The 12,621-nt window shown below is 39.2% G+C and overlaps 1 protein-coding gene across 1 annotated transcript in view; it reads right to left on the bottom strand.

Moving 5' to 3' along the window:
- The window catches only part of spon1a (spondin 1a), a 94,568-nt gene that overhangs the window by 81,434 nt on the left and 513 nt on the right, over positions 1-12,621 (bottom strand). The window contains exons 2-3 of the mRNA XM_058630242.1: positions 12,355-12,556; positions 12,033-12,122 (exon numbers count right to left, since the gene is read on the bottom strand). The gene's annotated coding sequence lies outside the window, so the exon portion shown is untranslated. The remainder of the gene's footprint in view (positions 1-12,032; positions 12,123-12,354; positions 12,557-12,621) is intronic.

Genomic DNA, 12,621 nt, shown 5'->3' on the forward strand with positions numbered 1-12,621 from the left:
TATCCAAGCAATTTATTGCAACAAATGGAAATACAGTTAAAGTTGGAGGTAATGGCTCTGCTCTTTAGATGCATTGGCCCAGGAGCATGCTGAGACACACAAGGAGCACAGTGCAGGAAACCCCCGTACAAGAGTGAGCCCAAGCAAGAAATGAGTGAAGAAGGACTCATTCAAATGGACCTCCTCTGTGAGTGAATGGCTGTGATCGGAATGTGAACGATAGACTGTAATCAGCTGAATAAAGCTGGGGCATTTTGTGCTACATGAACTAACAAAAAACTTACATTTTTATAGAAAATTAGATGTCCATGATGACCTGGTGTAGGTGTTACACAAATACTGTGACTGTATCCAAGACCAATCTATGACGACATGCAGTTATTTAGAAACATGGCACCCATCAGAACTGCTATATTTTTTCAATGGAATACTGGATTACTTTTATTTAATCTTTTAATTCCCTCCTTTTGGAAAGCATGTTGTTTTACGAGTTAGCCTACACTTGTACTGTAAACACATGAGCATTAATGACACATCCTAAAGTTACTCGGATTGTAATTCTTATATTCCACCCTGATAGCTGCCATTTTAACAAGTTAATGAGTTTTATTCACCTCACCCATCAGGGGTAATGATTTGGCTGATCTGTGCAGTGATGTTGATCGGTAAGAGCCCTGCGTCTCTGATGCACTCAAATCTAAAAGCCTGCAACAAACTCAGTGTCCATGTGTCCCACAGACGCACCTCATTTTTCTTTGACAACAAAACATTGTGCAGAGTTTCCTCAACATATGTCCGTGGCTGCCTGTTGAACACAACATAAGGTGGACTCACGGGTGAGGTGTCAGAGCCGTAATCATATTATGATCCGTGGTGTCTCCCTTCCGGTCCCGATGTGTGCACACAGATAAAAACATTTATAAAAGTATGACTGCCACAGTAGCTATTGCTCAAATTAAATGTGCCAACTCGCCTTTACAACACCCGTTAGCGCAAGATTAAAATAACCTTTCTGGGACTTTATAGTCTAAGTCTAAGTTCTGTGTGTGATAGACAATTCAAAAATGCAACACATCATCCTTTCATTCATCTTCTCTCTCACACACACACAGACAGCTGATTCGTCTATGCCTTCATCAAACACTTATATTAAACAATAAAGCAACAGAAAGGTAGACTGCTACCCTTTGCCATGGTATATTCCAAGGATATTTCACTCTTGCAGTGACAGCAGCCCAATAACTCACCACTCACCATAACGTCCCCAATGGTCTTAGTATCTGAGGCTGTACACGCTCCCCTGGCTGGTCTTAACCCATGTTGACAGGGGCAGCATTCGGCCTTCTGGCCTCCTGCATTGGTCACAACACTGCATATCAAACGTACAAATAAAATATTGGAAATGTAAAAAAAATAGTAGACTAAGATAGACTAAAAGTAAGACGTCAAAGTGGTCCAAAGTCAGAACACAGAGTACATGGTGTTCTGCTTTAGTTTAGAAAAAGGCAGTTGTAATTGCCTTGGTTGTACTTTGTAGTTAAAAATGTTAAATGTGCCAAACAGAGACTAGACTATTTCTTGGTAAAGGACAGCACTTTTTACTAGACTTTTCAATGTGCCAGTCCCTTTATGCACCAATAAAAACCGGGTCATGGTTTCAACTTTAAGTACTCCACACGCAGCAGTTTAGGTTCAATCTGACATCTCACTATTCAGGACCATATGCTTTCACAGTGGCTGAGGGGAACTTTAAAACAGTCCATTGTACCCAGATAAAAAGTGACAGCACATAAAGGAGCAAGTGCCAGGAAGCAGTGGATGATTAAGGAGCAATGATTTCTAATATGCAGTCCTTAGGAGCTCCACAAGGACAAAGTAGTGTCCTCCCATTTCTTTGATACAACAGTGCACAACAAATCTCACATCTACATTCCTCCCCCTCTCTGCTTTTCAGCAACTTGAGTTTGTCTGAGTGTAAGATATGGGCTTGTCAGTATTCACCAGGAAAGGTGGTGGTGTGACAGAACTGCAATTTCCAGGCCGTAGGCTCTCTCGAAATTAGAAATCATTCCTCCCCCTTTGGGAAGAGGCCACCTATTGTACAAATCACTCAACAAACCTGGGCTGGCTGAAAAGCTATTACAGAGAGAGGATGGATATTTAAAAACTATTCAGAGAGGAACACAGGCTGCCAGCTGTTAAGCTTGGATATTTTTTTCCCACACACAGAGAAAAGGAACAGATTTTGAAGAATTAGCTTGAGACAGATGTAATGTGTTCATAAGGGATGAAGGAAGGTGTGCATGAAGTAGAGGCAGTCAGCCATGCAGGGAATTGCCTGTCACACGACAAACTAACATTACCCAAAAAATTGTAAAATGGACACATTTATAGCATTGTAATCATATTGCTCTGCTCCAGTGACAGAGGATGGTCATCTGGAGATCTTGCCCATACTATTTTCCAGTTTTACTCAAAGACTTCCTAATATACAGCGTGTGATCACAAACCACTTGTTTTAATACGTACACCATACCAACATACTGTGGACTACTCATAAATGATTATCTTATCTTAAACTAAAACACTGTCAAATGTTCCACAGATTGAGAATATACATCAATTTGCATGTATTAAGGCATTTCTTCTATCCATTTGTTGAAATCCCCCCCAGAAATTGTCTGAAAAACCAACCAAGTACAAATCGCTGATGTTAAATAATTTATGTAATGACGGATGAGTTACTAAAGACTTCTAAAGCCTGCACCACACTGGAGGATTTTTAAATCTGACTTGATTTTAAAAAAGAGACCACAGACTAGACACAGGACCACACACTTGCTGTTTAATCAAACAATTTCAGGGAAGAGATTCCAGGGATTTGGAAACTCACTGAAACTTGCGTGATTTAATGGGACTTCAGAATATACACAGACTTGAAGATGGACTGTCTGTGGATGAAGTCACGGCTGAGAAGACGGAATCAACTTGGCTTGTACAAGTTACAGTTCTAAACAAAAGTACGCTACATACGTTTCCTGGTCAATTCACTCTCATTGGTTATTGCGGGATTCTGCTCGCACCCCCAATTGCTGTTCAGTCGTACATATCAAACATATTTTAATATTAAAGCCCAGCTCTCGGTGGTTTACCATCAGCCTAATTAAAAATAGTAGACTGAAGGTTCTTCACACCTTGTGAAAACTGCTAGCACATCGAGCAAATCACCTCATCATTAAAACACTGCTGCTGACCGAGTCGTTAATTTGGTGGCTTAATTTAATCATTGTTAAAATTCTAAATATTAATGTAAGGAAATTTCATTATTCATTCAAGGTCACAAATAATGACTAATTTGCAATTAAAATTCAGGTGTAACATTTTGCCCCAATACGTGCCAGGCTCTGCAGAGACATCAATAACTAATGCAATGAGAGAATAGCCATGCATAAACATTGTTACAGTGCACTTTTCTGTGGAAGGCTGTCGGGTTGCACCATCTTGTGTATATATTTAGCGTATGAGTCTTTCTACCCAGTCTTCAAAGCTCCACACCCCAAAACACTGGAGGTGTCTGTAGTGAATAGGGCTGTAAAGTCCCACTAGACTGGTTGATTTATGAGTCATTACGTTCTGGCTCGACTCAAATTCTGATTGACGACTTTTTGCCATGTTAATTTCATACAGTCTATGGTTAATTTGATTTCATCTGGAGGAATGTACCAAGTGCTGATGGTTTTTTTTTTCATTGCACCCCTGTTTCACAGGTAACGGCGTGTCTTCAGAGAACACCCCCCCTTGTTTTCAGTATTTTGGATTAGCCCAACCCACAAGAGGCAGATACATTAAAGAATGTCCAGTGATTTTATTTAATTTCAAGCGTTTCATTTTAGACTACAGTCAGTCCTCTTTTAATATCCATGTCAAAGACATCGGCAGTGTGGCAGCATTTTACAGAAATAGATGGCAGGAAAAAAAAGTCAAATGCAAAGTTTGCAAGCAACAGTTTGCAAATCACAGCTCGACTACAAACATGGCATATCATATAAAAACGTGCCTGCGACTAACTTGCCTGCGTTATGTTGCTCCATCCATTTTGAGTATGAACATATCTTATTGTTAATAATTGGATTGGCATATTTCAGTGTTTTAGTCTAATAATTAAAAGTTGATTCATTTAATAACTTTATAATGTTAACTTCTTGCTATCACCTCTGGGTCATGTATGCCTCTTCATCTCGTTGGGAAGACTTTGGTTTAATTCTACAATTGGCAGGTTGTTTGCTGACACAAGGTACACCAGCAAATCATTCCACATGGTCTGAATGAAATAATCATGTTAGACTGGGCCTTTCTTCTGGGCCTGAATTGGATTGCAACAAATAAAATAAAGTGTCGCAGAAACAAAAGCCCTTGCTCTCATGGTCAATCGCCCATTTCCCTTTCTTCAATCTAAGAAAAGTCAAAACTACCAATTTTACCTACCAAATTTCTTAAGTAGCCATGGTCTACAGAAAGAGTTGGAAGAATTTCATCCAATGTGAAAAGGGTTACTGAAAATTGTGAGCAAAGGCACCGTGCCAGATTGAGAGCTCATTATCTATCTCCTCCTTCTAATGAAGCTTTTTCCAGCTGAGGGATTTCATCAATTCCTGCAGCAAGGTTAGAGAAGCAAGAGGAGTCAGGAGCCTAGGAGCTCACCCCCTTCACAAGAGCAGACAGACTAGGTCAGTATCAGGAAGGGACTCTGAACATCTTACTGAACACAACTCGATATTTCACATCCATTACTGCAGTGACAACCATGACCTATAGCTAACAAAACAAACCCCTCATGTGGAGGATAAAGCGGTAGATGAAGAATGAAAGAACATGTCAGGGATACGATGAATACGACTGATTTGAAAAAGAAAACTTAAGCTTGAACCTGTGCCGTTAGATATGAAACACTTGAAGTCTGTCCTGTCAGCTACCATAATAAATACTTCAGTAAACCCATGTACTCTTTGGTTTTTCATTATGCTCACTTCCTCGGCTAATCAAGTTCAAATCAATGCTACACTTCTTATTACCAGCACTGCAGTGCACCCAACCGTCACCCACAACTACAAACCATGTGCATTTGATTTTTATGTGAACTTGTTGGGTATTATTGATAGAGGAATTATATACACGTCACCTTTTCTTTTGAAGGTGCGGGGCCGGTAGAATACAAATTTCTGAACTTGTTGGTATTACACACAATGCCACATTGATTACATTAGCATACAAAAGAAACACTCTTCAACACTCTACATCTGTGCCACCTGCATTTCAATCATAAAAAAAAACAGATTGACCTGTAGTGAAGTGTTTTTTAATGATTTTTTTTTTTAGATCCACACTTGGGCTCAATGGTAAAATAACTTTATTTCCCCAAATAATTCACAAGGGCAGTTGGGACACTGTAGCTGCCTGGTCAGGTATGAACTTCTGGTGACTTTGCACAGCCTCAAAGATTACTGCCACTCCCACATCCCTACCTCGCTGAGTAAGTAGCCCTTTACCCGCAGAGGCCAAAGGCAGGAGTTACGTACAGCTTGTCTTGCAATTCTGTGCAAATTCCAAATCCTTTCAAGAGAGAAATGGGAAGAGGGGAAAAAAATGAAGCAGTGAGCAATAGAATAATGTCTTTTCTTTTCAGCCTGCACAGGAGTCCTGCCTCCAAGTGGTACTACATCTGGTTAGACGTATGGTGATTTACGGAGCAGTGGCACAGCTCCATTAGCAATGAAACAACATATCCTCCATCCAAGAAGTGATTTATGTATCCAATAAGCCTCTCTGGCTTCCATTCTCTTCTTCTCCTTCTTTTCTTTGCTGACTTATTCCTGACAGCATGGGTCGGAAAAGCCACAGCTTTGAAAGCTCCATCTGCCAAGTGAAGTGTCCTAAATAGGTGAGAATACAACTGCTCCGTGCTCCTGCTGAAACAGCAGTTTTCTATGGCTGCTTTGTACCTGTACCACTTTGTATCACTGTTTAAAAGTGGTTAAGATAATATAAAAAGCTTTCAGCGTAAAGCAAAGCGCAATGTAAACGAAACAGAAAACACCTGAAAAGTAAGGTGCAACAGCTACTGTTGTGGCAAGAACAAAGGAATTATTGACCTGGTCAGACTACTTTGGGCTCAAGCGGAACCCAACCATGAAATGCCCTTCTGAAACCTCTGGTTTTGTAATTTAGTCAGCGCCAGATATTTGGATGAGAGGGTGGAGCTGGGGAAGAAGCAAGAAGTGAATCTTAGTGAGAGTGGGACAAATGGAAGATTACTGTGCCTGACATCTAATGTTAATCGCCATGCCCTAAAACAGTGGTTCCCAAATTATACCTCCAGGTCTTCTGGAGGGATAATTGCACATATTGAGGACCACCAACCAACCAACCAACCAACGATTTCACTACTGAACTACATGCAATGTATTGTATTTCATTATATTTAAGTTGTTGTAAAATAAAACGTATTAAACTTTTTCTGGGCCCTTTTTTGGCATTTTCAGCAGTACTGCAACTGTTTGCAGCTGCCTCTATCTTTGTGCAGCGTAGGAATTTTGCACGGCAACAAAAGAACAAAATGTTGCTATACTGAGAAACACAGAGAGCATTGTATGGATGTGAAGCTCAATCAGCATTGTGTTGCCATATTCAAAATTACATGCTGGAGCTTTAAGGAGTTTCTCACAAAATTGTGATAATTGTAGACTTGTCACATCAGCTGTTCTTTCACATCTCAGGGCCCTGGGCATCTGCCTGCTTTGTCTACCCTGGTGTAATAGTTCAACCACACTATTTAGCTACAGTAACTAGATCTAGTGAATGCAATAAAGAGATTTCACCTCATCTAAATCAAAACCAAGTCGGTTTTGGAGCATAAGAATAGAAGCCATGCAGCACAGAATCTCGTCACATCACTATTATAATCTGAGAAATGATGCTCTGTGCTCTACCTGCAACATAAAAAGCAACAACACCACTCAGATTTGGCTGCATCATGACACCGTCAGCTGGAAAAAAGTGCACATAAAGCAACACATGAAAAGGGTAAAGGACAAGAGGGGGAAAGAGAACTAGATAAGGAAGGGGGAAGAGCTTAAGAGGTGGTAAGTGAGGAGTGAAATCCTGCTGACTTCACTCTTTTCAAACAGCTGGGTGGGGAAACTCACAGCAGTCTTTAACATATAGTATCACTGAGCAATTAATCTACAGAGGGAAAGAATGGGAAGGACAACAGAGAGGGTGAGAAAAGGCTGGCAGATGGGGTTAGGAAAGTAAAAAATCAGCAAAAAAAAAAGGTTGGAAGAAGAAAAAAGCTGCTTGGAGTAACACCTATTAATTTCCCCAAAGACAGGTGTTAGGGATATTAATTCAAATAAGAGAGCTATGCCAGCCACACACATCCCATCCTGCCAAAAACTTCCAGTTGCCTCCAATTACCAAGACAGAGCTGTAATTTAATGGCCAAGTTACAAGGGAGGAACCCAAACCTGCTAGTCACCACAAAATAGCTTCCAATCTAATTCTATGTTTGAATCCAAAATTTAACCTCACAGGTCTGCGATCTATAAATCTGTGCTCAATTTTAACTATAAGCACAGACGCTAATTACAGCCATTAATTTCTTTATACATTTTCTCATTTTAATGTTTGCGGTGTTGCCAGATGGTGATCCAAAAAGGAGGAGTTACAAAGACACAACATTTTAAGTCAAATGACCATTATATTTGAGTTTCACTGGGGGAACTAAATGAACCAAACTGGACACCTGACATTCCTGGAAAATGGGCTCCTCATGTTGGCAGGATCTGTAGACGGAGAGAATTTAAAGTTTTCTTTAATTAATTTTCTAGTTAAAATAACATCAGCACATTGAAGTAATACCAGTTCAGTTTACTGCCATTGTGAAGTGGTAACACTTACAACTGAAGGTACATCCTTCCATCCATCTACTGCTTTATCCACCAAATGGGGTTCAATGGTCACTGGAGCCAATTCCAACTGACACAGGGCGAAAGGTGGGGTATCCTGGACAGGTCACCAGTCCAACACACAGAGATGAACAACCATTCACTCTTACATTCACACCTACGGGCAATTTAGAGAGTTCATTAAACCTCTGCATGTTTTTGGACTGTGGGAGGAAAGGGGAGTACCCGGAGGTACACGCGCACACACACACACAGGGAAAGAAAAAAAAAACACTCATGGAAGGCTTGCACATTTACGACTGCTTTTAGACAAGAAAGATTAACTCACGTGAAAATGTGGAAATTATATTTTCTTAATTGTGAGCAATCCTAGAAAAATACACAAATTGTAAATGAAGCAGCCTACTATTTTATGATAAATGCTGATGTTTAATGCATTTCTGAGTTTCCCACATATGAATTTTGAAGTTTGTTTTGTACAGTTATTTATTTCCATCCAAGGTTTACTGCCATTGTGAAGGTGCAAAACTATTTATGTCTTCTGTAATTGTATGTTAAAATTGTTACATTTACTTTTTAAAGATACAAATGAAATCCACCAATCAGCTTGTATTATGCACAAGTATAAATACCTCACAAAAATTTCATAGTTTCATACATCCATTCCATACATTCCTTCAAAATTCTCTGTTTGTTTTTTTGCTATTGCCAGTATTCCAATATGGCACAACAAAATATGTTGATACAACAGATTCAGAATTGAATTAAGCATTAGTTCACCACACTGAAATAACATTATGTACCTCTAGTGGTATCTACTCATGCAAATAGTTTTGTCTTTGGTTAAAGCTTAAATGTGACAAATTAGATATTTTCTGTAAATTTATAAATGAAAATTTGGAGTAGCCAGAATCAACAATATTCAGCAATGTTAAATATTATTATTACTATTCTGTTCTAAAACAACACAGATAAGTGCCAGCGAGAAACTAGGAATTGAACTCTTGTTTTTATCAGTATTTACTTTCTTAATCGGCTCTTTCTTTAAAAGAAAACCAAAACATACAAATGACCTGAGGGGGAAAAATTTGACTGAAATGACGCAATGTAATTTTCATAATGTTACACATAAAAAACCAAAGCAGATGAAGAATACATGTATGAATTAATTAAAAAAATATTGTTTTGAGATAGGTGGGTTTTCCCATAGTTTTGCCACCCAAGAACATAAATATCAGACTTAGAAAGATACACTTTATCGGTACTTAAACTGCAGGATACACAAGAAGTTGGCAAATATGTAAAAATACAAAAACACAAAGTGGGCAGATGAGAAGCAGGATAACAAGACCGACTGGTGAAGGACAAAGAAACAGGGACTAAAAAAAACCCACCAAAACACACCAAAGGGCATCTTAAGAGCACACAGGTGATACACATGAGAAATGAGTAAAAGTTATATGGCACTGGTTTGGGTAATTGGGGCACATGGAGGTAATGTAGGGAGAAGACACACAAGGGAGAGAACTACAAAGTAAAACAGGACAAGATACACAAGGGAAGAACTACAATGTCAACCCGGGCATTCAGGCAATATCATAGCAGAAATAAAACTCCTCAATCTAAGTGAAGTCTTCAAAAGACCAAATAGAAGAATCCAAGTGTCCAAAATAACTAAAATGCAAGTCAAAAGCAGGTGGAAGATATATGAAACCAAAGTCCCAATTGATACTAACAATGAGAGAAAGAGTACACGTTTTGAAACCAGGTACCACAGGTAGTGGTCTGATCATTTTTTTGAGGAGGTGGACAATTTTAGTGGACTGGAATTTGCTGTGATACACTGACCAAAGTAGGTTGAGAAATAATCAAAAGAACTATTTGAAATTGCAGCCAGAACCACACTCGACTGCAGCAACAACAACAAAAAAACTGGAGACTTGTCCATTTACAGCTCAATTGCACTGACAGAGAAAGTTGCAAAGCCTTATTTACTACATGTGCATGATACATTTGAACTGCAGCATCTGTTGAGCCTGGCTTTTAATCCACCACCCACACATTAAAATTCACATTAAGTTTACACCGCTGAGAAAGAGTTCAGTCAGTGGAAAACAAAGTAATTTAAATCCATGGATAGAATTGCATATTCCTTGTGGGTTATCCATCACGTAAGAGCAAAGTAATTCATCATTTGTCTCATTTATTAAGCCCTTCTGACTCATACTAATGCCAGACACTCTATGGCTGGGGCTCGTTTTGTGGAGCCTGCCTGAATTTCAGGTATCCCAGCAACAATGCCATCTCATTCATTCAGTCTAAGAGTAATGTGAAGTGTGTATCAGAAGATGGAAATGTCACCTTTAGGTTCACAGATCTGATAGGTTATTAACCCATGTCCTCCTTAGACCTGTCCTTGCACAGACCATATTGGTAATTATCTCATCTGTGTGCTGATGTCAGCTGAGACGGTTGTATTATAATTACTTTAAGTAGCCTTTATTAAAGATAATGAACCTTCAGAGTTCGATTGCACCTCGCTACAGAGTCCAAATTAGGCTTTAACTGCCTACACCGTACCTGAGAGAGAAGACATTATCAGCAATTAGGATGAGTCGGTTTACGTGTTTAAGTGTCCTACAAGTTGATGAAAATGGAGTAAAGTGTGTATAGAAGTGGAGCATAAAAATCTGTGTATCAATCGTACTTTCAACGTTGAAGTGAGAATCAAAAATCCATCCATCCATCTTCTACCGCTTTATCCTCCACATGAGGGTCGAGTGAGCTGTGGGTGAGTTGTGCCAATCTTAGCTGACATAGGGCGATAGGCGGGGTACACTCTGGACAGTTCACCAGTGCATCACAGGGCCAATTTACCTAATGGGGGGAAGCCGGAAAACTCTGCGATAACTCTCACACACACGGGGAGAACATGCAAACTCCACACAGAAAGGCCCAAACTGGGATGTGAACTGGCAACCTTCTTGCTGCGAGACCACAGCACTATTCTTATTTGAAGAAGCAATATATACAGTATATCTTACTTGACACATTCATACTTGATGTTTACAAAAGGCGGCTGTCGAGTGGGAGAAATGATGAAAGAGAATTCTTTCTTTTTTTTAGCCAGAGGCCAAGTTTATAAGAATGTGTACATTTTTAGTAAAACTACACTAAATAGGTTACACACAGTCTTTCTTTGCTATGAGCTGAACACTGTGAGAAACTATTGATGAAACAGAATCACAAAGATATCAAAGACTTAATAAGAATACAACATGTAAGCAAATAATAAATAACAGCAGTATTAGTATAAAATTTGATTTAAAATATAATGAATACACACATAAAAGACTGTATGCATAATTAGAGATTAGCCACGCCACTGTATCTGCATGCACTGCAAGGAGACTGAAATATTGTTCTTCTAGTTTTTTCATTCATTTTCCAGAGTTGGCACCAAAGTTAACTTTGAGCAGTTTAAGTAATATTTGTATTGCTGCCTCTGTGTTCTGCGGTCCACTCTATGGTACACATGGTATGAAGAATAGTAGAAGCTGCTCTGCCTTGGTAAATTTACCAGTTAGGTAAGGATATGTCCTTTTCCTGAGTGAGAACATTTGCTTACATGGCTCTAAGCTGAACCCTGGTGGAAAAATGCTAAACTGCAGAGAGACAGAGAGCGAGAGAAAGGCTTTATTTTGGCAGTGTGAACCCAGACATGTCTTAAGGCCACTTAGAAGGGCTGCACACACTCACGCTTGCTATATGAAGCAATAACATATTTTCTTCCACACTTATCAGTGTTTGCTATGCATTGATTTATTCGTACCCAGTGTTCATGCAGCCGCGGAGCATCACACATAGATCACTGTCAGAGAAACACTGGTGAGAGATGCTCTGCTGAAGTACTGGTGCAAAACATTAGGCTAAAGGATCTTTGTGTTAATATGAGAGATGTAAAAATTGTTCTGTTCATTACGAAACTGTGGCAAGACAAATTATACTGTGGTGGGCTTGTCACAGTCTATATGTGTAATTAATGGGAAGCAGTGAGCAGTGACTTACCCTACAAAAGATGACCCACTGAAGACAGTTGTACCAGCAAGCTGAAGGTTATCTGCAGGAACTCTGGTCCATAATCAAAATATTCCAGAACTTAGAAGAAAAAAAAATATAGACAGGAATTTTAAGTGCAGCAGTAAACACATACTTCCTAGGCATATAAAGCACCAGGTATGCTTTTATCACATTGATGTAGGAAAAAGTCATAAACGGTATATATTATTATATTGTATGTGTTACTGAAGTAAATGTGAAAGTGAACTATCTTGTTTATTTCAAAAGATTTAACATGTTTGTATGTTGTTCATTAGTCCTGAGCAGTTACCTGAGCAGTGGTATGGCACTATCAATCACATGGTCATCAGTTTTCACGTCTTAATCCAGTGGTAGTGACAGATATTTGAGCTTAATTTATACAATTCTGAGATTGGCAGAGCAGCCCAAGCGACCCTCCGGTGGAGGATAAAGCGGTAGATAATAGATGGATGGATGATGGCAGTTTCTGTCCTTGTTTCATAACTTCCTATCTACAAAAGAAAGACAAAGTGCATAATGAGCTGATTTTTGCTTAAAAATCAGCTTACAATTGAAA

The sequence above is a fragment of the Solea solea genome, chromosome 5, assembly GCF_958295425.1.
Source record: "Solea solea chromosome 5, fSolSol10.1, whole genome shotgun sequence".
In the NCBI taxonomy this organism is placed as follows: domain Eukaryota; kingdom Metazoa; phylum Chordata; class Actinopteri; order Pleuronectiformes; family Soleidae; genus Solea; species Solea solea.